Source organism: Apium graveolens, chromosome 2, assembly GCF_009905375.1.
Source record: "Apium graveolens cultivar Ventura chromosome 2, ASM990537v1, whole genome shotgun sequence".
Taxonomy (NCBI): Eukaryota; Viridiplantae; Streptophyta; class Magnoliopsida; order Apiales; family Apiaceae; genus Apium; species Apium graveolens.
The window spans coordinates 255,095,130-255,116,975 of record NC_133648.1 but is presented as its reverse complement, the minus strand read 5'-3'; the positions used below and the strand labels follow the sequence as shown (position 1 = coordinate 255,116,975).

Below are 21,846 nucleotides of genomic sequence, written 5' to 3'. Positions count from 1 at the left end.
AGTGGAGTGGGCTAAGTGGGTTCTAGAGGAGCTTGAGGAGATTGGAGATCCAGACTTGCCATGAGTCAGAGATTCAGAGACAGAGATGCTGAGCAGTGTTATTATGGTTATGTATTATGTACAGTAGTGTGTAGTGTGTATTAGTAGACTTTTGGGTTGTATTTATAGACTAGCTAGGCTGACTAGTGAGTAGGTTGTTGTACCCTTTTGCTTTTACTTTTGAAGCGTCTTTACGCTTGTACTACCCAAAACTTTTGATCTATATATATCAGTACCTTTTTCCTTTCCAGTATTGTCATTTATTTTACTGCACCTGTTTTACTTTACCTTATTTATTGCACCAGTTATACCCCTGTGATACCATGTACCCTGTTTTCCATAACTGTTTATATTCTGTAAAGAAGCATGCAATTTACTTAGTTCAACTGTTACAACCGTTTTCAAAAAGAGATATTTTTGTTTTACAAAACTTTTCTTTTATACAAAGAATTTGATTTAAAAGCTAAATAAGTTGCTTGATTCTTTACAGAAAAATGCCTCCCAGAAGAAATACCCGCACCAACACCCAGAATGAAGAAACCAACACCAACAATAATAACAACCAAGATGATACAAACCAGAATGCAAACCCAGGACCTATAGACCCAGCAATAGCCCAGATTCTTCAAATCTTGGCCCAACAAACAGTTCACCTGGCACAACAACAACAAAGACAGACCAATCCCCAGGTAACTTTCAAAACTTTTCAGGCAGTAAACCCACCAGAATTCAAGGGTTCCTTAGAACCGATTGAAGCAAATGTTTGGTTAAAGGAGATAGAGAAGGCATTTGCCTTAGTAAAAGTAAAGGACGAACATAAGGTTGAGTTTGCAAGTTACTATTTGAAGAATGAGGCCACCTATTGGTGGGAGATGGTGAAGACATTGGAAGGTACAGATGTTATTACTTGGGAGAGGTTTAAAGAATTTTTTTTAGAAAAAGGATTTTCCTCAGTTTGTCCAGGATCAGATGAAGTTGAAGTTTTTAGAACTAAAGCAAGGAAACATGTCGGTGACAGATTATGAGAGTAAATTTGAGGAATTGTCAAGGTATGTGTCGTCGTATGTGGATACTGACAGGAAGAAGGCTAAAAGATTCCAGCAAGGTTTGAAACCATGGATCAGAGGGAAGGTAGCCATTTTTGAATTGGATACCTATGCAAGAGTTGTACAGAAGACTATGATCGCAGAGACAGAGAGTGAGATGTCACAAAAGGAGAAAGAAAATAAGAAAAGAAAATTTGTAGGGAATGAAGGTCAGTCACAACCAGGGAAGTTTCTAAATTTTAAGAAGGGCAAGTTTCAGCCAGGAAGAAATTTTAATTTCAAGAGACAAAATGCAGGCGACGGAAGCTAGGGCAACCGTCCAGTTAATGCGAATCAGCCAAATCAGTTGAGATTAACTTTTCCAGATTGTCAGGTATGTGGGAAGAAGCATGGAGGAGTTTGTAATAAGTTGAATATAGTTTGTTTCAAGTGCAATCAGAAAGGGAACTATTCAAGGGAGTGCCGAAATCAACTAGCAAGAGAGCCAGCAAATAAGGATTAGCCTATCCGGAATCCAGCAGTGAAGGTTCCAGCCATTGGATTTACGTGCTTTAAATGTGGGAAGCCAGGACATATAGCCAGGGATTGCAAGACACCAGCCCCAGTCAGTAATGCATTAAGGATCATGGGATCAGCTCCAGCAGTGAATGAGCCTCCAAGGGCTAGAGTTTTTGACATGTCTGTGAAGGATGCTATCCAGGATACGGATGTCATGGCAGGTACGCTTAATGTGAATTCTTTATGTACCAAAATGTTAATAGATTCGGGAGCAACTCGATCGTTTGTTTCACAAGACCTTATTAGTAAGTTAAATTGTTCAGTTGAGTATTTAAATGAAATAATGACTGTAGAATTAGAAAATCAGGAACGTGTATCTGTTTATCAAGTTTATGGGAATTATGAGATTGAGATTTCTGGTAGTAAGTTTTGTGTAGATTTGATACCATTTAAGTTAGGAGAATTTGACGTTATCTTAGGAATGGATTGGTTATCTAAGCACGATGCCCAGATAGACTTTCGAAATAAGAAGGTAATGGTGAAGACGCCAGATGAAAGAATAGTAACTTTCAAGGGCCAGAAGCAGGTAAAGAAATTCTTAACGATAATTTAAGCCAAGAAGTTACTACGGCAAGGATGTGAGCATTTCGTGGCATATGTGATTGACAGAAGTTAGGAGCCAGCAAGACTTGAAGATATTCCAGTAGTGAATGAATTTCCAGACATGTTTCCCAATGAGTTACCAGGACTTCCTCCAGATAGAGAAATTGAGTTTGCAATCGACTTGGCACCTGGAACAGAACCGGTATCCAAGGCTCCGTATAGAATGGCGCCCGTTGAAATGAAAGAACTAGCGAAGCAATTGCAAGAGATAATAGAAAAAGGAGTAATCAGACCTAGTGTATCCCCGTGGGGAGCCCCGGTATTATTTGTCAAGAAGAAAGATGGAAGCATGAGACTGTGCAACGACTATAGAGAGCTCAACAAGCTTACAATCAAGAACAAGTATCCGTTACCCAGAATTGATGATCTATTTGACCAATTGAAGGGAGCTAAGTTTTTCTCCAAGATTGACTTAAGATCGGGATATCATCAACTGAAGATTAGGCCAGAATATATACCGAAGACAGCTTTCAGAACAAGGTATGGACATTATAAATTTTTAGTGATGTCTTTTGGATTGACCAATACCCCGGCAGCGTTTATGGACCTGATGAATAGAATCTTCAAGGAATACTTGGACAAGTTCGTTATTGTGTTTATAGACGATATTTTGATTTATTCAAAGGCGGAAGGGGATCATGCAGAACATTAGAAAATAGATTTGGAAATTTTAAGGAAAAAGAAGTTATATGCTAAATTCTCGAAGTGTGAGTTTTGGTTACATGAGGTTCAGTTCTAAGGACATATAGTTAGTAATGAAGGGATCAAAGTGGACCCAGCAAAGATTGAGGCCATTACAAATTGGGAAAGACCGAGAACACCCACCGAGGTAAAAAGTTTCTTGGGATTAGCGGGATATTATCGTCGATTCGTTCAAAAATTTTCAAGGATTGCAACACCATTGACAAAGCTTACACGAAAGAATGAAAAGTTTATATGGAACGACAAGTGCGAAGGAAGTTTTCAGGAATTGAAGCAACGATTAATCACGGCACCTGTTTTGTCATTTCCAGACGATCAAGGGAATTTCGTAATATATAGTGATGCTTCTCATAAGGGACTAGGATGTGTTCTGATGCAGCATGATAAAGTGATTGCGTATGCGTCAAGGCAATTGAAACCACACGAACAGAAATATCCTACTCATGATTTGGAGCTAGCAGCCATAGTTTTCGCTTTGAAGATTTGGAGACATTATCTATATGGAGAAAAGTGTGAGATTTACACGGATCACAAAAGTTTGAAGTACATATTTACACAGAAGGAGCTTAATAAGAGGCAAAGGAGATGGTTAGAATTGATCAAGGATTACGACTGCTCGATTAATTATCATCCCGGTAAAGCAAACGTTGTAGCAGACGCGTTGAGTCGGAAAGAAAAGTTAAATATATTATCAATACCCGAAGAGATATATAAGGACTTTCAGAAATTGGAATTGGAGATTAAAGTTTACAAGCCTGATGAAGCAAAAGTGTACAGTATGACTTTTCAGCCGGAGTTGCTAGGGAAAATAAAGAAGTGTCAGGAAGATGTAATGGATCAAGATATAAATAGTTTGGTAGGTGAGGAATTGTGCACGCAGAAGGATGATCAAGGTATTCTTAGGTTTTTTTCAAGAATTTGGATTCCCCCGGTGACGGAACTGAAGAATGAAATTTTACAGGAAGCACATAATTCAAGGTATTCAATCCATCCAGGAAGTACCAAAATGTACAGAGATTTAAAGGAGAATTATTGGTGGCCAGACATGAAGAGGGAAATTGCGGAATGGGTTAGCAGATGTTATACATGTCAGAGAGTTAAAGCAGAGCATCAGAGACCAAGTGGATTGCTACAGCCATTGGAGATTCCAGAGTGGAAGTAGGAACATATTGCCATGGATTTCATCGTTGGATTACCAAGGACAAGGACTAATCATGATGCCATTTGGGTTATAGTGGATAGACTTACCAAGTCAGCTCATTTTCTGCCTATAAATGAAAGATTTTCGCTCGACAAGTTGGTCCATATGTACCTGAAGGAAATTATAGTTCATCACGGAGTCCCGGTGTCTATCATATCTGATCGAGATCCAAGATTTAATTCAAGATTTTGGAAAAGTTTTCAAGAATGTTTGGGAACAAGACTGAATATGAGTACAGCTTACCACCCACAGACGGACGTCCAAAGTGAAAGAACAATCCAGACAATCGAGGACATGTTACGTGTTTGTGCTATTGATTTCAAAGGAAGTTGGGACGAGCATTTACCTCTGGTAGAGTTTGCTTATAACAACAGTTATCACGCCAGTATTGGGATGCCACCCTATGAAGCCCTTTATGGACGCAAATGCAGATCTCCAGTATATTGGGATGAAGTAGGAGAACGCAAAATACTTGGACCTGAACTAGTACAGCAGACAAAGGAAGTGGTTGGAATTATCCAGAAGAGATTGATAGCCGCACAGGACCGTCAAAGGAAATATGCAGACCAGTCAAGGAAAGACATGGAATTCGAAGAAGGAAGCTTGGTATTACTGAAAATATCACCGTGGAAGGGATTAACGAGATTTGGAAAGAAAGGAAAGTTGAGCCCAAGATATGTCGGACGTTTTGAGATTCTAAAGCGCGTTGGAAAAGTAGCTTATGAATTGGTGTTACCTCCGCACATGGAGCACATTCACAATGTTTTTCACGTATCAATGCTTAAGAAGTATAATCCGGATTCCAGGCATGTAATAGAATATGAGCCAATAGAGCTTCAGGCAGATTTGTCATATGTAGAGAGTCCGATAGAGATTCTAGAGGAAAGAGAGAAGGTACTGAGGAATAAAGTGGTAAAGCTAGTAAGAGTGTTATGGAGAAACTCAAAGGTTGAAGAGTCAACCTGGGAGTTAGAAAGTGATATGAGAGAAAAGTACCCTCGTTTGTTTTCTTAGGAGATTCTGAGGACAGAATCCTTTTAAGGAGGGAAGGATGTAATATCCGGGATATATCGTGTAATTATTTTTGCTAATAAATAATTATTATAGGTGTTCAATATTTATTCTGTAAATTATTTGTTAAGTGTTAAATGTGTTGGGATGTTTAAAAATATTATTAATTGAGTATTTTAATTTTTATATGTCCAAAATAAAATATAGATAATTGTCATATCTTCCTAATTATTTTTATGTTGATTTATAAATTTATAAGAATCATATGAATTTCATAAAATCTTTTTCCGGGTATTTAAAATCTATTTTATAAAAACGGGAACCAACCGACGTCATTCGTGGTTACGTTTTTGGAACCCGAAACTATTCCGAGAACTCCTTCCTAACCTAATTGTAATATTCTGATCATATTCGATGTTTCAACTTTTTCGATCCGGCGTACGGTTTGTCCTGCGCGGGTCCCGGCGTAACATTTTCGATACAATATTCGTCTCAGTAAATCAATAAAACTCATATTTTCGATAAATGGGAGCTTTTTATTAAACTATCCCAATTATCACCTCGTAGTACGTGTAACCAGGCGGTGAGACCAAGACCGCAGTACAAATTGTACTGATTTGGATAATTATCCCGAAAACCGATACCGTTTGGATCAGTTTTACAAATAAACGTACCGTTTTATATCCGGAATGATCCAACGGGATACTAATTTTCCCTAATTATAAATAGCCTTTACCGTATTCTATTTCGTATCAAAAATCATTTGCAGTCGGTAATTATATAAATTTCCAGAGAAAAATCATATATTCATAAACCTTTCTGAGAATCAAACCAACAATCGGAGGTGTTACCGGAGTCCGTTTGAAAAGCTCGAGTACTCAAAACGAAGGTCTTGAGGTGTTCTATCAGATTCTGTGTTCCAAATCACTGCAGAAATCAAGGTTTAATTTCTGAAAAATTATTTATTTTCGAATTAATTTTATTAAAAGTATGAATTTTTGTTCGGATGATTGTTTGTATGATTTGATGCTTTCATGTTGTAGAGCTTGTTTTCCTAATGATTTTCATATGTCATACGTCTGATTTGGAGTTCAATAACATGCTCAAAAGTGGGTTTAATTCTCGAATTTTAAAATTAGGGTTTATAACCCGTATGAATGTTTTCAATTGAAATTTGGGGCTTTTTGATTTAGGGGTTATTAGCTGTTGATTTATAGTGGATTATGTTCCTTATAAAATTTGTAATCGATTGGTATATAGCTCGTTAACAGAGGATTAGTGAATCGAAGGGAGTTGTGTTTTGAAGATTTTCGATGTTCGCCGGAAACCGGCAATGTTCTTGGTCATTTTTCGGCTAGAACAGGGATGATTGATGTGTTTTGATTGCATGAATAAGTTCCTGGTGATGTGTAGATCGTATCTGGAGGTGTTGGTGGGGTGAGGACGCCGGGATCGTCTTCTCCGGCGAGACAGAACTTTTCCGGCGACCCCCCCCTGTAAAATTACAGTTTTAATACCTTATCTTTTGGGGAAGATACAGTTAGGTTCCTGAGGTTTCCAGAACTTGCAAATTTTGGATTCCTGTTTTAAAAATATTCAAAAATCATATTTCCTATTTATTTTTATTATAAAAATTCGATTTTAATTTCTGAAAATTCCAAAAATTATTGTTTTAATTCCAAAAATTATATTTAATTCAAAAATAAATCTGAATTAATTAGTTAATTAATTTCAGTTAATTTTTAATTGATTAATTAGTCAATTAATTCGAAAATTAATTGATGAATTGATCTAATTAATTATTAATTGATTTTAATTAATTATTTAATTAGATTTAATCATTTAAAAATGATTTAAAAAATCCCAAAAAATAGTTTCGAGCTTTAAAATATTATTTTAAATTATTTTCAAGGCTCGATAATTATTATAAAATTGTTTTGAAGCCAGAATTGGCCAACCGAACCCTGTTTACTACTTCGAAATTGATTCAACGATCTGTTTTAATTCCGAAAAATATTTTAAAAATCATTTTAAATATCCAAAAGCTTGTTTATGACCCGAGACTTCTTTATAAACGTTATATCATTGATTATGTGATGTGTTATGTGCTATATGTGACATGATTGGTTAAGTGTCGGTGTATGTATTCGATGTTACTTGTTTATTGCGTAACTTTCAATCCGTTAATCGGATTTGGGTGAAACGAAGGATAGATAGAAGTATGTATCGAATAGAATTATGCGAATTGAATATTGATAAATGCTTATGATATGTGAGCAGAAGAGGCGAGGCGTAGGAAAGGGAAACAGGTAGTCGAGGAGTAAGACAGTGGTGATTGAAAGCGAGTGCAGTATAGTAAGCTAGTACCAGGCAAGTGTTCTGAACTTTCTCGAGATATTGTAGTAATTGATAGTCATGTTTTATATTGCAAGTGCTTTAAAGCACTGAACCCTAAACCCTGGTTCCAGTTATTGATCTTGAGCCGTAAACCTTATTCTTTCTAAACCATTGATTGTTGTGCACCCAAATACATACAAACTAAATATCAAACACTGAATCAGATTGCTTACACACTTAAACCATTGTATCCTATACTTTGAAAGGCCAAATCCTTGAAACATTATTTCCTTTGCTATCCAATTCTTTCATTACCTAGCATCCATGCTTTGAAACTGCCATATTGATCCCTATGCAGATTGAAACCATTTTCATTATTGAACGTCCAATGTTGTTAATGATGCTGTTTATTATTTATTACTGCTTATTCTGTTATTATGTTAGAATTGGATTGTTTTTATAAAATTGTGGACCAGATTCGTGGTCAGACCATATAATGGTCAAGTTAAGCCATTGTGTGTCTTGGATCCAGTAGTTAGAGCAGTGCTGTGTGCTTTACTCGGGGTTAGTGCGTGACTGATCAGCAGCCTAACCTTGGTTTTTAAAATGAAAGTATAATATCCAATTCTAAATCATAATTCATTATTCACTTGATATCGTAACCATTTTCACCTGATGATCATTATTCTCAGTTTTGTCATTATGACTTGCTGAGCTAGTTAGCTCATTTGTGCGATGTTGTTTATGTTATTTTCCAGTTAAGAAGGAACAGGTTGGTAACGAGGATCCCCAGTCCAGCGCGAAAGCTAGGGGTTCAGGTTGATCGAGCTAAGCTAGTAGGCTTCTTTTGGGATAATTTGAGTTTGTAAAAGTTTCTAATAATGTTTAATACTCAATGTTGAGTTGGAATAGTTGGGATTTGAACGGTTTGTAATATAAGTGTGTGTTTGGCTAGTGTGCATACTTTAACCTGTTGCGGTTCGTGGTAGTTGGTAAAGTAGGGTCACTGCATATTATTATTATCTTTATCATTATTATAAGCAGGTTATTAATAAGAGGTGTGTGTGTGGACCCCAAACTTCTGACCCGGGTTTAGAGGGCACCACAGTTATACTGTGGGATATTGCTTGATTTATAAAGACAATGTCATCATTGAGGAAGTTGCCCTAGTGGATGGACTCAAGCATAATCTATTGAGTATCAGCCAGCTTTGTGACAAGGGCAACTCAGTAACATTCAACTCTGAAGCCTGTGTTGTGGCCAACAAGAAAAACAACAAAGTGGTTCTCACTGGAGTGAGAAATGGAAATGTGTATCAAGATGACTTTAACTCATCAAATGCCGAATCTGTCACTTATCTCTTTAGCAAGGAAAGTCAAGATGAAAGTTGGCTATGGCACAAGAAGTTGTCCCATCTTAACTTCAAGACTATGAATGAACTAGTCAGGAAAGATTTGGTAAGAGGCATTCCTTAAGTGGAATTCTCAAAGGATGGATTGTGTGATGCCTGTTAGAAAGGAAAGCAGATCAAGGCATCATTTAAAAAGAAGCTTGATTCAACAATTGAAGAACCTTTACAATTACTACATATGGATTTATTTGGACAAGTCAATGTGTTATCCATATCAAAGAAAAGATATTGCCTAGTAATTATGGATGATTTATCAAAGTTCTCTTGGACATATTTTCTCAAATCCAAAGATGAAGCTAGTAAAATCATCATCAATCACATAAGGCAAGTCAACAATCATCCTGATCTCAAATTTAGAAGAATCGGGATTGACAATATAACTGAGTTCAACAATTCTGTGATGAGATTATTTTGTGAAGAAAATGGGATCATGCATGAATTTTCAGCAGCAAGGACCCCACAACAAAATGGAGTGGTGGAAAGGAAGAACAGATCTCTTATTGAAGCTGCAAGACCAATGCTAGAAGAATCAAAGTTTCCAACATACTTTTAGGCAGAAGCTGTAAATACTGCATGCTACACTCAGAATATTTCTTTGGTTAATAAAGCAAAATGCATGACACCCTATTAATTGTTCAAGAACAGGAAGCCAACGTTAAACTTTCTTCATGTCTTTGGTTGTAAGTGTTATATCTTAAGAAATCAAATTGAGCAGCATGGAAAGTTTGATGCCAAAGCAGATGATGGCATTTTTATTGGGTATGCAATTGAAAAAGAATACAGGGTCTACAACTCAGAACCAACATTGTTATGGAATCTGTACATGTTGTGTTTGCTGATAAGAAGATTGAGGGACTGCAAGATGGAGATTTCCATGAAAGCCTCAAATTTGACAATGTTGAGATAATTTGTGATGATAGTGATGATGAAAGTGATCAGGAGACAATATCTAAGGATAATGCAGAAAAATCTATAACAAATGAACCACAAAATTCAATATCCATCGAAAGACCAAGTGCATCATTCTTTGAGAGACAACCTGCATCATCCGTCGATAGGCAAATATAAACATCCGTTGAGCCATCAATAGGAGTTGAAATCCAATACAGATCACAATCAGAAAGAACCCCAACTTCAAGTCAAAGATCCACTAGCTCAGGGGGAGTTTCTTATAATCAAAACTCAGTCATTCATCAAGACAATTATGAGGCCTCTTCATCTAGAACTAATCTACCACAACAGAGAAAATGGACCAGAGATCATGTTAGGACGAAAATACACGCTAAAATTCACACAAGTATACGCGTTCACAAGTAGTATAAGATATAAATTAGATTCGTTCCCACAGAGACTGGTTTAAGTTAAGTTCAATTTATGCACCTATGCAACAATGTATGGTTATCGCTCAATACTAAGACAAATAACAAATTGGGTTTTGATTAAACTAAGAGATTATACTTAATAGCATTAACTAAGAAAATTGAGGTTGAATTACTTATATAAGACAAACATGGGGTTCTAACTTCATTTAATACTTCATTCAAGGTCATTGTTCTTAACCTTAGCATGCAGTGGTGATGACAACTAATCAGATAACATAAAACTAGTAAATGCCAACTTTCGTTGTACGAATACCCTACTACCAGACATCCACAAAAGAGATAGAAGCTGAATAGACACCAATTATATTGAGACCATATATGTCTATAGAATTTGACAACATAAAGGTTTAATGAACTAGTTATCTATCATGATTACATAGGGTAAGTAAGATGGTTAAAATTATCTATGAATCATGTATAACAATTATACATGAACCTATGATAGCATGGCAAGTTCTAAACCTCTATATTCACTGTCGCTTCAATAGAGATTAACACGCTATCTTATATGTTAGCTACGCACATAAGACGAATAAGCACAACCAATAATGGGATATAAATCAATCACCACACACCAAGATATTGAAACAAATTAACTATAGAAATCCAAAAGTAAATCTGTTAGAACCCCACGATAACGATTAGTTCATAACCGAACTTATCGTCACCATGGGTTCCATTGAAAACATGATAATAAACAATATAAGAGTAATAGGGTTCAAAGATAAATCGAAAACAAGCATCTAGGTATCAACTATATTAGAGAAAACAAAAGTCTTCTTCTCCGTAACCTTCTCGTGCTCTCTAGGTCTTCTTATTGATCTCCCCTTGCTCCTTGGCGTTAAAAACATCTTTTTATTGATATATAGGCTCCAAGATGATCAGGACACTTAACATATTCAATTTCTACTAAAATTAGGATTCTGGGGCAAAAATCGGGGCGGGGCGGCCGTGCTGATTGTGGGGCGGCTGCGTTGTTTTGGCGGAAAGTAAGCGCGGGCGCGCTGGTTTTGGGGGCGGCCGCGCCTGGCTTCTGGACTTTTCTGCAGTTTTTTCTTTTAGCCGTATCTTGAGTTCTACTCTTCAGAATTAGGTGATTCAACTGCCCACGCGAAGCTAATGAGATTTTCTACAATTTGGGAATGGTATTGTTTTCAGATTCTTGGTTCTTTTCAGAATATTTCCTTGAGAAGCTTCTTTTCTCCTCAAACTAATGTCTATAATGCAAAAACACAAAAACACATCAAACATACTAGATACTTGAGTCCAAAACACCAATTTAAGCCTGAAATGAAGCATTCCAAGTGGATATAAATTCCACTTATCACACCCCCAAAATTGAATCGATGTTTGTCCTCAAGCATAAACAGACTCAAATCTATATAAACAAACCAAATGCATGAATGCAACTATATGAATGCACCTAAATGATAATGCAATTGATCCCCTTAGATTACCATAACCAAATGAATAAGATGATGCCTCTAAGAATGTAATGACTCAAAACAGAGCTCGAATAAATCCCATAACCCAACTCTCAAACCAGAAACATACGTGTATGGGATGCTTAACAGATATACTCTCGATACTAGATCAATAACCATAACTTAACTTTCATCAAAACAATCACAAGTTTATAACTAGAATAGATGTTAAACGCATAATGACTCACAACACCTCCTTTCTACTAGAGTTATACAAGGATTCATGCTATTATTGAACACATAACAAAGATGCTTACTTGACCGTACAATGAATGAGATCCCAAAAGACTTATACAATAATACCCATACAACGAGTGTTAGGTTAGCGGATCCCAGACTATCAAAGCCTTAGGTCACTAGGCACAAAGTCCCCTAGAACTTAATAACTCGAGTATTAAAGAGCTCACTCTTGATCAATTATGCATAAACACATACCTTTTTTTCTTTTTTCTTTTTTTTTCTCTTTTTTCTTTTTTTCTCAATAATTTCTGAATTAGTGCATTTCGCTCCATCTCATGCAACCCTAGACTAATCATAAAAATATGAGTCGGCTACTAGCCATTTGACACCTAGCCTTAAAACAACTAGCAATGAAATCCAAGTTTTTCTCCAGTTTAAAAATTCAGTGTTCTTTTTATCATTACGAAAATATCACAAATTCTAAATATAACCAAGTGATTAAATCTCAACTACAAACAAGTATGATCATGATCTAGCTCTAAACCAATCCTATAAGACTTTGTGATTATTTTTTTATTTCTGGACATGCAAATCAATTTATTAGACTTAATCAACCCTCTATTCGTCATCACCATACTCAAATCAATATCAACTTATCAATCCGAAATAGCTCAACCTAAGGGATCATTTTATATGCATGCAAATGCAACTACATGGACTCACATAATAATACAAACAAATATGTAAACAAATATGTCTTAAATAAATAATTATGCAAAAATATCAATGAACTACAACTAAACATGTAATATGAATCTATATGAATCTATATGGACACATACACTACTAATCCTTACATTATCACCCTCAAACTTAAAATTTTCAATGACCTCATTGAAGGTAATAATAAGGATTTCAGGCATACCTAGTTGTCTGGAAGATCACCCTCCTCGGGTGGAGGATCAGGTTGCCAATCAACCTCGACACCAGTGTCTCGGGAAATAGTACTGAGAGCGTGTGTCAAATCTGCAGCAAAATAACAGTAAATGTCGTGCATGGCCTCCATACGCCTAGTCAATCGCCTGTACTACACATCACCAACACCATTCCTATCAACTGCCTGTTGTGCATGAGAAGAACCCTATGTAGGCACTTGAGGATCCGTTCGGCTACCCTCTACATCATCAAAAATATATCCCAAGCCCTTATCATGGGGTGCACCTAAGAATGCATAACTTAAGTGATCTGGTATTGGGTTAGGCTCAAGTGTGGAAACATCTTCAATAGACGGCTCGAGATGCTCCTGAGAAATTTTCAGATCTGCTAACCCAAAAGAATCGAATGGCATATCCAACTTCCTCTTCCATAGAGGTGCATTCAAAACCTACAATTGCTCTGCTCCTTCTTCATCTTCAATAACTGATTCCCCTATTAAGGATCTCTCTAAGGTATCTGACTTTGGCAATTTCTCAAGTTTCGAATTTACTACAGAATCGACCATATCTACTTTAAAGCACTGCTCTTTATCTGTGGGTAACCTTATTTCCTTGAACACATTAAGAGTGACCTTCTGATCTTGAACCTTCATCGTAAGCTCTTCTTTTTGTACATCAATCATAGTTCGGCATGTAGCCAAGAATGGTCTTCCCAAGATGATGGGAATCTTCTTATCTTCCTCAAAATCTAGAATTACAAAATCAGCAGGGAAGATGAGTTTGTCCACCTTAACCAAGATATCCTCCACTATTCCTCGTGGATAGGCGATGGAACGATCAGCTAGTTACAATGATATGTATCTCAGTTTCGGATCAGGTAGACCAAGGTTCTTGAATATAGACAAGGGAATCAGATTGATGCTAGCTCCCAAATCATATAAACACTTGTCGAAAGACAAGTTTCTAATAGTGCAAGGAATAGTGAAGCTTCCAGGATATTCAAGCTTTGGAGGCAACTTCTACTGCAGCACATCACTGCATTCCTCCGTAAGAGCAACGGTCTCTAAGTCATCGAGCTTCACTTTCCGAGAGAGAATACCTTTCATAAACCTCGCATAGATAGGCATCTGTTCAAGAGCTTCAGCGAAAGGTATGTTGATATGAAGTTTCTTGAACACCTCCAGAAACTTAGCAAATTGCTTATCCAACTTCTGCTTCTGCAGCCTTTTAGGAAAAGGAGGTGGATGATAGACTTGTTTCTCCCCTGTATTACCCTCAGGAGGAATGTGTTCCATAGTTTTCTACCTTGATTCCACTTCTTCTTCCTTCTACACATCGTCTTCAGCCAAAACTTCAGATTCTGGAACTTGAGATTTTTCAGGGCTTGCAACCTTCCCAGACCTCAATGTAATTGCCTTAACCTGCTCTTCTGCTTCCCTCTTGCCTGTAACTTCTGTATTACTAGAAAGCATTCCTGGTAGTCGATTCAATAAGGCGTTAGCAATTTTTCCTATCTGGTTCTCCAGAGTCTTGATAGAAACAGCATGTCTTTGGCATATAAGAGCCTGGTTTTTGCACATAAGCATCAACTCCTCCAATTCAGATTTTTCATTCGAAGCTTGACCTACATCATGAGTTTGTTGTTGAAGTTGGAGTTGTTGTCTTGGTGCAAATTATTGTTGAAAACCAGGAGGGTTGAATTGTTTTGCTCAAAACTGCTGGAACGGCTGTTGCATCGCATTCTGATTGTTGCTCCATCTGAAGTTAGGATGATTCCAGTTGTCAGGATGATAAGTGTCTAGAACTGGTTGCTGCGACCTCTGAAAGTTGCTCACAAACTGAGCTGATTCACTAGATATAGCGTATTGCTCCGTCATATACGAACCTGCACACAGCTCACAAACTCTGGTTATCTGATTAACACCATAGTTAGCCAGAAAATCGATCTTTATAGACAACGCATTTAGTTGAACAGTGATAGTCGTAGCTGTATCCACTTCAAGAACTCCTGCTACCTTGCCCTGTGGCAATCTCTAGGTTGGATACTGATATTTATTAGCAACCATCAGTTCAATTAGATCATAAGCTTCCTCATAGCTCTTTGCCCCTAATGCTCCACCTGATACTGCATCGAGCATGGGTCTTGATTGTGCTCCCAAACCGTTATAGAAGCAATTGATGATCATCCAATCATGCATTCCATGATGAGGACACTTCCTAAGCATCTCCTTGTAGCGCTCCCAAGCTTCATACAAAGATTCTCATGTTTACTGCGCAAATTGAGTAATAGCGTTTCTGATTACAGCTGTCTTCACCATAGGGAAGAATTTAGTAAGAAACTTCTGAGAAAGATCCTCCCAAGTGGTGATAGAACCTGCTGGTAGAGAATATAACCAGCACTTAGATTTATCCTTCAGAGAGAATGGGAAAAGCCTCAGCTTTATAGCATCTTCAGAAACTCCATTAAACCTGAAGGTGTCGCAGATCTCTATGAAATCCCTGATATGCATATTTGTATCTTCCGTTGGAGAACCCCCAAACTGGACTGAATTATGTACCCATTGAATCGTGTCAGGCTTGATTTCAAAGGTATTAGCTGTGATAGCTAGCCTGACAATGCTAGATTGAATGTCATTGATCTTGGGTTGAGAAAATTCCATCAACGCTTTCGTTGGTGATGCTGGATCTCCCATTGTAATGAGTACCTGAAACACAAACAAATAAACCGTGAAAGTAAAAGAATCCAAGTCAGTGAACTTTAACGACCACTGATGACAAGCACATAAACTAAAAATTAACACCGAGTCCCCGGCAGCGGCGCCAAAAACTTGTTAGGGCGAAAGCACGCGCTAAAATTCACGCAAGTATACGCGTTCGCAAGTAGTATAAGATATAAATCAAATTCATTCCCACAGAGACTGGTTTAGGTTAAGTTCAATTTATGCACCTATGTATGGTTATCGCTCAATGCTAAGATAAATAATAAATTGGGTTTTGATTAAACTAAGAGATTATACTAAATAACATTAACTAAGAATATTGAGGTTGAATTACTTATATGAGACAAACATGGGGTTCTAACTTTATTAAATACTTCATTCAAGATCATTGTTCTTAACCTTAGCATGCAATAGTGATGAAAACTAATCAAATAACACGAAACTAATAAACGCCAACTTTGGTTGTACGAATACCCTACTACCAGACATCCACAAAAGAGATAGAATCTGAATAGAAACCAGTTATGTTGAGACCCTATATGTCTATAGAATTTTACAACATAAAGATTTAATGAACAAGTTATATATCATGATTACATAGGACAAGTAAGATGCTCATGTTGCAAGACTTGAAGCCATCAGAATCTTTCTAGCCTATGCAGCCTATGCCAATTTCAAGGTCTATCAAATAGATGTTAAAAGTGCATTTCTGAATGGAGATTTGGAGGAGGAGGTCTATGTCAGTCAGCCTCCCGGTTTTGAAGACCCCAACTTTCCAGAATATGTCTACTATCTTTTGAAAGCACTTTATGGACTGAAGCAAGCACCTAGAGCCTGGTATGACACCCTGTCAAAGTTTCTCTTAGAAAATCATTTTACAAGAGGTACTGTTGATAAAACCTTATTCTTTAGAAATGTTAATGGTTCTAGTATACTTTTTCAAATTTATGTAGATGATATTATATTTGGCTCTACAGATGAGAAACTTTGCAAAATGTTTGCCAAATTGATGCAAAGTAAATATGAAATGAGCATGATGGAGAACTAACTTACTTTCTTGGTTTACAAGTTAAGCAAGTTAGTGATGGAATATTCATTAGTCAAACCAAATATATTTATGATCTTTTAAATAAGTTTGACTTAATGGATTGCACATCTGCAAAAACTCCCATGACCACTGCCACTAAACTTGAATTAAACACTACTGAAAAGTATGTGGATATTTCAAGCTATAGAGGCATGGCAGGCTCACTTTTATATTTAACAGCCAGTCGGCCAGATATAATATTTGCTACTTGTCTTTGTGCTAGATTTCAGGATGATCCTAGAGAATCTCATTTAATAGCTATTAAAAGAATTTTCAAATATCTCAAAGGAACACCAAAACTTGGCATTTGGTATCCTAGAGATTCTAGCTTTGATCTAACTGGTTATCCAGATGCAGATTATATATGTTGTAAAATTGTTAGAAAAAGTACTACAGGACCCTGTCAATTTCTAGAAAATAAGCTAGTATCCTGGTTCAGTAAAAAGCAAAATTCAGTCTCTACTTCTACAGCTGAGGCTGAATATATTGATGCTGGTAGTTGTTGTGCACAGATTTAATGGATGAAAAAACAACTGTTGGACTATGGTCTACAGGTGGATAAGATTCCTATTTTCTGTGATAACACAAGTGCCATTGCAATTACTGAAAATACAGTACAATATTCAAGGATCAAGCACATTGACATCAAGTACCACTTCATTAGAGAACACGGCATGAATGGTACTGTGGAACTTCATTTTATTCCAAGTGAGAAGCAACTTGCAGACATCTTCACCAAGCCACTTGATGAATCCACCTTTACTAGGTTGGTAAGTGAGTTAAGTATGCTTAATTACTCTTAATTTATTTTGATGTCTATGCAATTTGAAATGCAGCCAGAATAAAATTTGATGTTCTCTGTCAAAGATGAAATTTTGGCCAAGTTAGAATTTACATCTCGACGGATGTTCATTATCCGTTGAAAATGAATATCCGTTGAATTTTATCATCCATTGAAATATCAAATATTGTTCTGGGTACTTTTATCTTGATGGATAATTGTTTAATCCTTATTCGTCGAATTGCTCTTAATATTAGTCGTAAATTTTAGGAATTATTCGTTGAATTTACTTACGGCCAGTAAGTATATTTCGATGGATAATCATTAGAATTTCGACATTTTATTTTATTTTTAAACGGCTATTTTGGGCTAATTACATTGGTTACTTTATTTTTACTTTTTACTTTTTAACCGTTTATTTCTGAGAAAGTATAAAAGACTATTTCATTTTCATTTTTACTTTTATCTTTCTCAAGCAATTTCTCTAACTCTGTTCATCTCCAAAGCAAAAACCTCCTTCTCTGCAATTAATTTTACTAACAACAATGGCACCAATAGTCAAGATCATGTCTCAAACTGGGTTTGTTTATGAAAAGAACAACTTCGTAGCATTGGTAAACTAGGAGATTGCTGCTTCTGAAGACTATCACAAAATGATGGATTTCATTCGAAGTTGCAAACTAAATTATGCTATGCTGGAGTCTCCTGTAATCTACTGTGAAGTGGTTGAGGAGATATGAACTACTGCAGTTTATAACTCATAGGACAAAACTATTACCTTCACTCTTAAAGGTAATAATTACTGTATAAATAGTGATGTAATTCGAGCATGTTTCCAATTACCTGAAAATAATGCACTAGTTCCACACACAAACACAGATGTAAGTTATATGCTTATCTATGGGTTACTCTCTTGACCTTTCCAAACTTGGTGAGGTTAGGAGAAAAGGTCTTAGAAAGGAATGGAGCTGTCTCTGTGACTCTTTTATTAAAGTCTTTTATGGAAAAATGAGCAATTTTGATGTTGTGACTTACTCTCTTGTTAACATGCTCTACATGCTGCTTAGTGATAAGTATCATAATTTTAGTGAGTCTGTCTTGTATAAGTTAGGTTACAAACTAGGAGATATTAAGAAAAGATCTAAAAACATATACTATGTTAGATTCTTTATGTTGCTAGCTAATTTTGTTTCTGAAGATCTTATCATTGAGAACCCAACCAACAAGCTTGATTTTTGAGTTCAAGAAAGGAGAGTTATTGCTGACTTGAACAGGGCAAACAACCTCAGTGAGGTTCCTCTAATCTACTTGCCAATCATGGGGGGGCCTCAGGAAAGTGAGGTAAACACTTATGTATCTGCTACTTCTCTACTACAAGTTTCTTTGCAGACAACTGTAGCTATGGTATCTGTTAGTTTTCCGCAACATATGCTTACCCAAGCCACTAAAATAAAAGTTTCTAAAACCAAGTCTTAAAGACCCCACTCTAGTTCCTCTCAAAAGGGACTAGTTTCAAAAACTACTAAAACCAAATAGGGGAGTGTGAACAGAAGTAATCTTGGTGAGGGACAGGGTGAACATCATAGAAACCTTAAGGATAAGGAAGGAGAGGTGTGTGTAACCCAGCCTAGCCACACTGCAGTTTCCTAACAAACTGTAGTGATTAATAAGGAATCTAGCTCATTACTAGTTGCATCCTCCCAAAAGGATGTAACTGTTGAACAAAACTCTCATCCAAGAGCACATGCCAAAAGGGTTTGGGACATAGACTTACCTCAAACTTACACAAGAAAGAAGAAATATAAAACACATGGGGATACACATGGTACACACACTATGCAAACTGCAGTCAAAGACTCAGTTATAGCACCTTCTCAAAGTCATATTGATGTGGCTCCAATAAATATGGAGTCATAGCCAAAATCTCTTACAATAGAAGCACCTCACACACAAAACTCACCCACCAACTCTTTGGATGTGGACATGGTTCACAAATCAATTCTGATTCTCCATCTTTAACTCTTTTGGAGAAGCCAAAATCTCAAGCAAGTGAGCATCATCTTTGGATGATTTGTTGGCTCACTTGCCATTTCTTTCTGATTCTACTGAGAAATCTGTGCAAAATCTCAAATCAATCACCACAGATTATAAAGTAGTTTCAACTCCAAACTCTATCATTTCTACTATCTCGACAGTTATTCTTCATCCGTCAACTAGTGATTGTATCTCGGTGGATGTGCTTAACAACAATCATCCGTTGAATCTCTCAACTACTATCTCGATGGATGTCTATCATTCGTTGAATATCACTGCACCACTTGAAATTTCAACTATTATTACAAGTGCAGATGATTTGGTAGTTGTACATTCATTCTTAGGATTGAGGGAAGGAAGTGAACAAAGTGAGAGGCTGAGTTGCTCTCAGGCAAAAAAAGAGGAAATGAGTGAACAATTACAAGCTATTTCTTCCAGCTTGGCAAAAGTGAGTGAGAGGACTTCCAGCTTAGATGGTGAAGGTGAGGGTGTGAGGATGGGAAGCCAAGGGGAGCCCTTGATGCAAAAATAAAGAGAACATGAGAGAAAAGCAGGTACAGAAGAATAAGAAGAGCCCATTGTTAGTGAGTTAAGGGATGTCAATGAGGCTGAAAAGAAACAGCTATTTCATCAAGAATATCAAGTTATCTTAGACTTTGTTTCTTATGAAGCTGAGGCATTTACTCACCATGTTCCAGCTTATCAAACTTTGGCTGAACATAACAATGAGGCTACTGAGAGAATACTAAACTTGGTGTACACAATAGCTTCAATGCTAAGGGCCAAGGATGCAATCAACTCACTTCCACCTGTATTTGGTGATGATTTTGAGTTAGATTCTAGTGGCAAATTTGGGGATGCTTCTAATGATGAAGAGGATTTCATGGACATAGGGGGAGATGCAGGTCCTAGCTCAAACACAAACACTCCAGCATGGATGTTTAACAAAGACTGCAGTGAACATCACTTCAAATCAACTCTATTTCATATTATCCATTAGACTCAAATAACTCTTGAAGCCACTACAGATGCCAACACCAAGAATTTTCTCCAAGCACACCTTGAGTCTCTTCACCTGCACAAAATCCACTCTCTAAAGCAAAGTCAAGATGTGACTGAGATTAAGACAGAAATTGGACAAGTCAAGAAGGACATCACTGAAAGATTGGAGTCTATTCTTCCTGACACTATAATGAGAGATATCAACAGACAACTCAGGAAAGATTCTAACTTAAGTAGCAAGGTTGATGTTTTGGACACTAGGAAAGAGAAATGGAAGAAGCTTAATGAGAAGATTGAGAAGAATTCTGGTCCAATTGAGAAATAAGACAAAGCTGTGTCACATTTCACTCAATTGAGATAAGTTTCAATCAATGTAATGAGCTTAGGGAATATGAAAAGGGGTTAACCCTCAGCAAGAAGACCTCTACAGGCCAATGTGATTTTACTGCTAAAGATAAACTATCCAAAGAATTCAAGCAAAAATCCATTGGACCTAGGCTATGAAACTCCCAATCCGGATAAAAAGAAGCTATTTGGTAGATCTATTGCTTATCACAAAGATCCTAGAGACTCAGTCTTGAAGAAAAGAATTGCTAAAATCTACAGGCATGGAAAATTGATCTGTGTGATGGCTGAACATCCACAGTTTTCATAAGCTAAGAAAGAAGAAAAGGTGAGGCTCAAAGAACAGCAAAGGAAAGCTGCCTTAGATGCCAAGAACCAAGCTAAGAAGCCTGCAACTACAGAATCTGAAATGCCTGTTGTGATAGCTGAGTCTATGAATGAAGAAAAGCAAGAAGAACCAAAGTAGATAAAGAAACCAAGACTGAAATTCAGACCAAAGAGGAAGCTGGATTTTGATGAAGACAAGGAAGAGTACATGCCAACCCAATCTACCACTTCAAGTCTACCAGCCATGCCCACAATGGAGCAGGCTGAATTTAAGGTTTATTTTGATATAAATTTCCATGGTGAACCCATAATTCCTAAGGATGAACCTTTAGATTGGGAAAACCTACCAATCCATGATCTAAACATCCCAATTCCAACCAAACCAAAGAGAACAAAGCCAAGAATATTCAAAAAGGTCAAACCTGTCAAACTTCAATCCAAAGCCTTAGCCAAACCCAAACCAACTATCAACAAGAGAGATCAACTCTACATCTGTGATATTAAGAATTTCTTTGACATCAATCTTTACCTGGATGAGCTAGATGAAGTTAGAGCTATTGATGCTTATAAAAGACTCCCAAAAAGATTGGTGTTCAGATACAAGGGTGGAAAAGAGCTAACTTGGCCTCTTCATAGAATTTTCAATGAAGGTTATTCTGTT

At 36.8% G+C, this 21,846-nt stretch overlaps 1 non-coding gene across 1 annotated transcript; it reads left to right on the top strand.

Annotated features, from left to right (window-relative positions):
* The first annotated feature begins 15,085 nt into the window (after positions 1–15,085).
* LOC141709263 (small nucleolar RNA R71) lies at positions 15,086–15,192 on the top strand. Its single transcript, XR_012569849.1, has one exon. It is a non-coding gene; the product is annotated as a small nucleolar RNA R71 (small nucleolar RNA).
* The last annotated feature ends 6,654 nt before the right edge of the window (positions 15,193–21,846 follow it).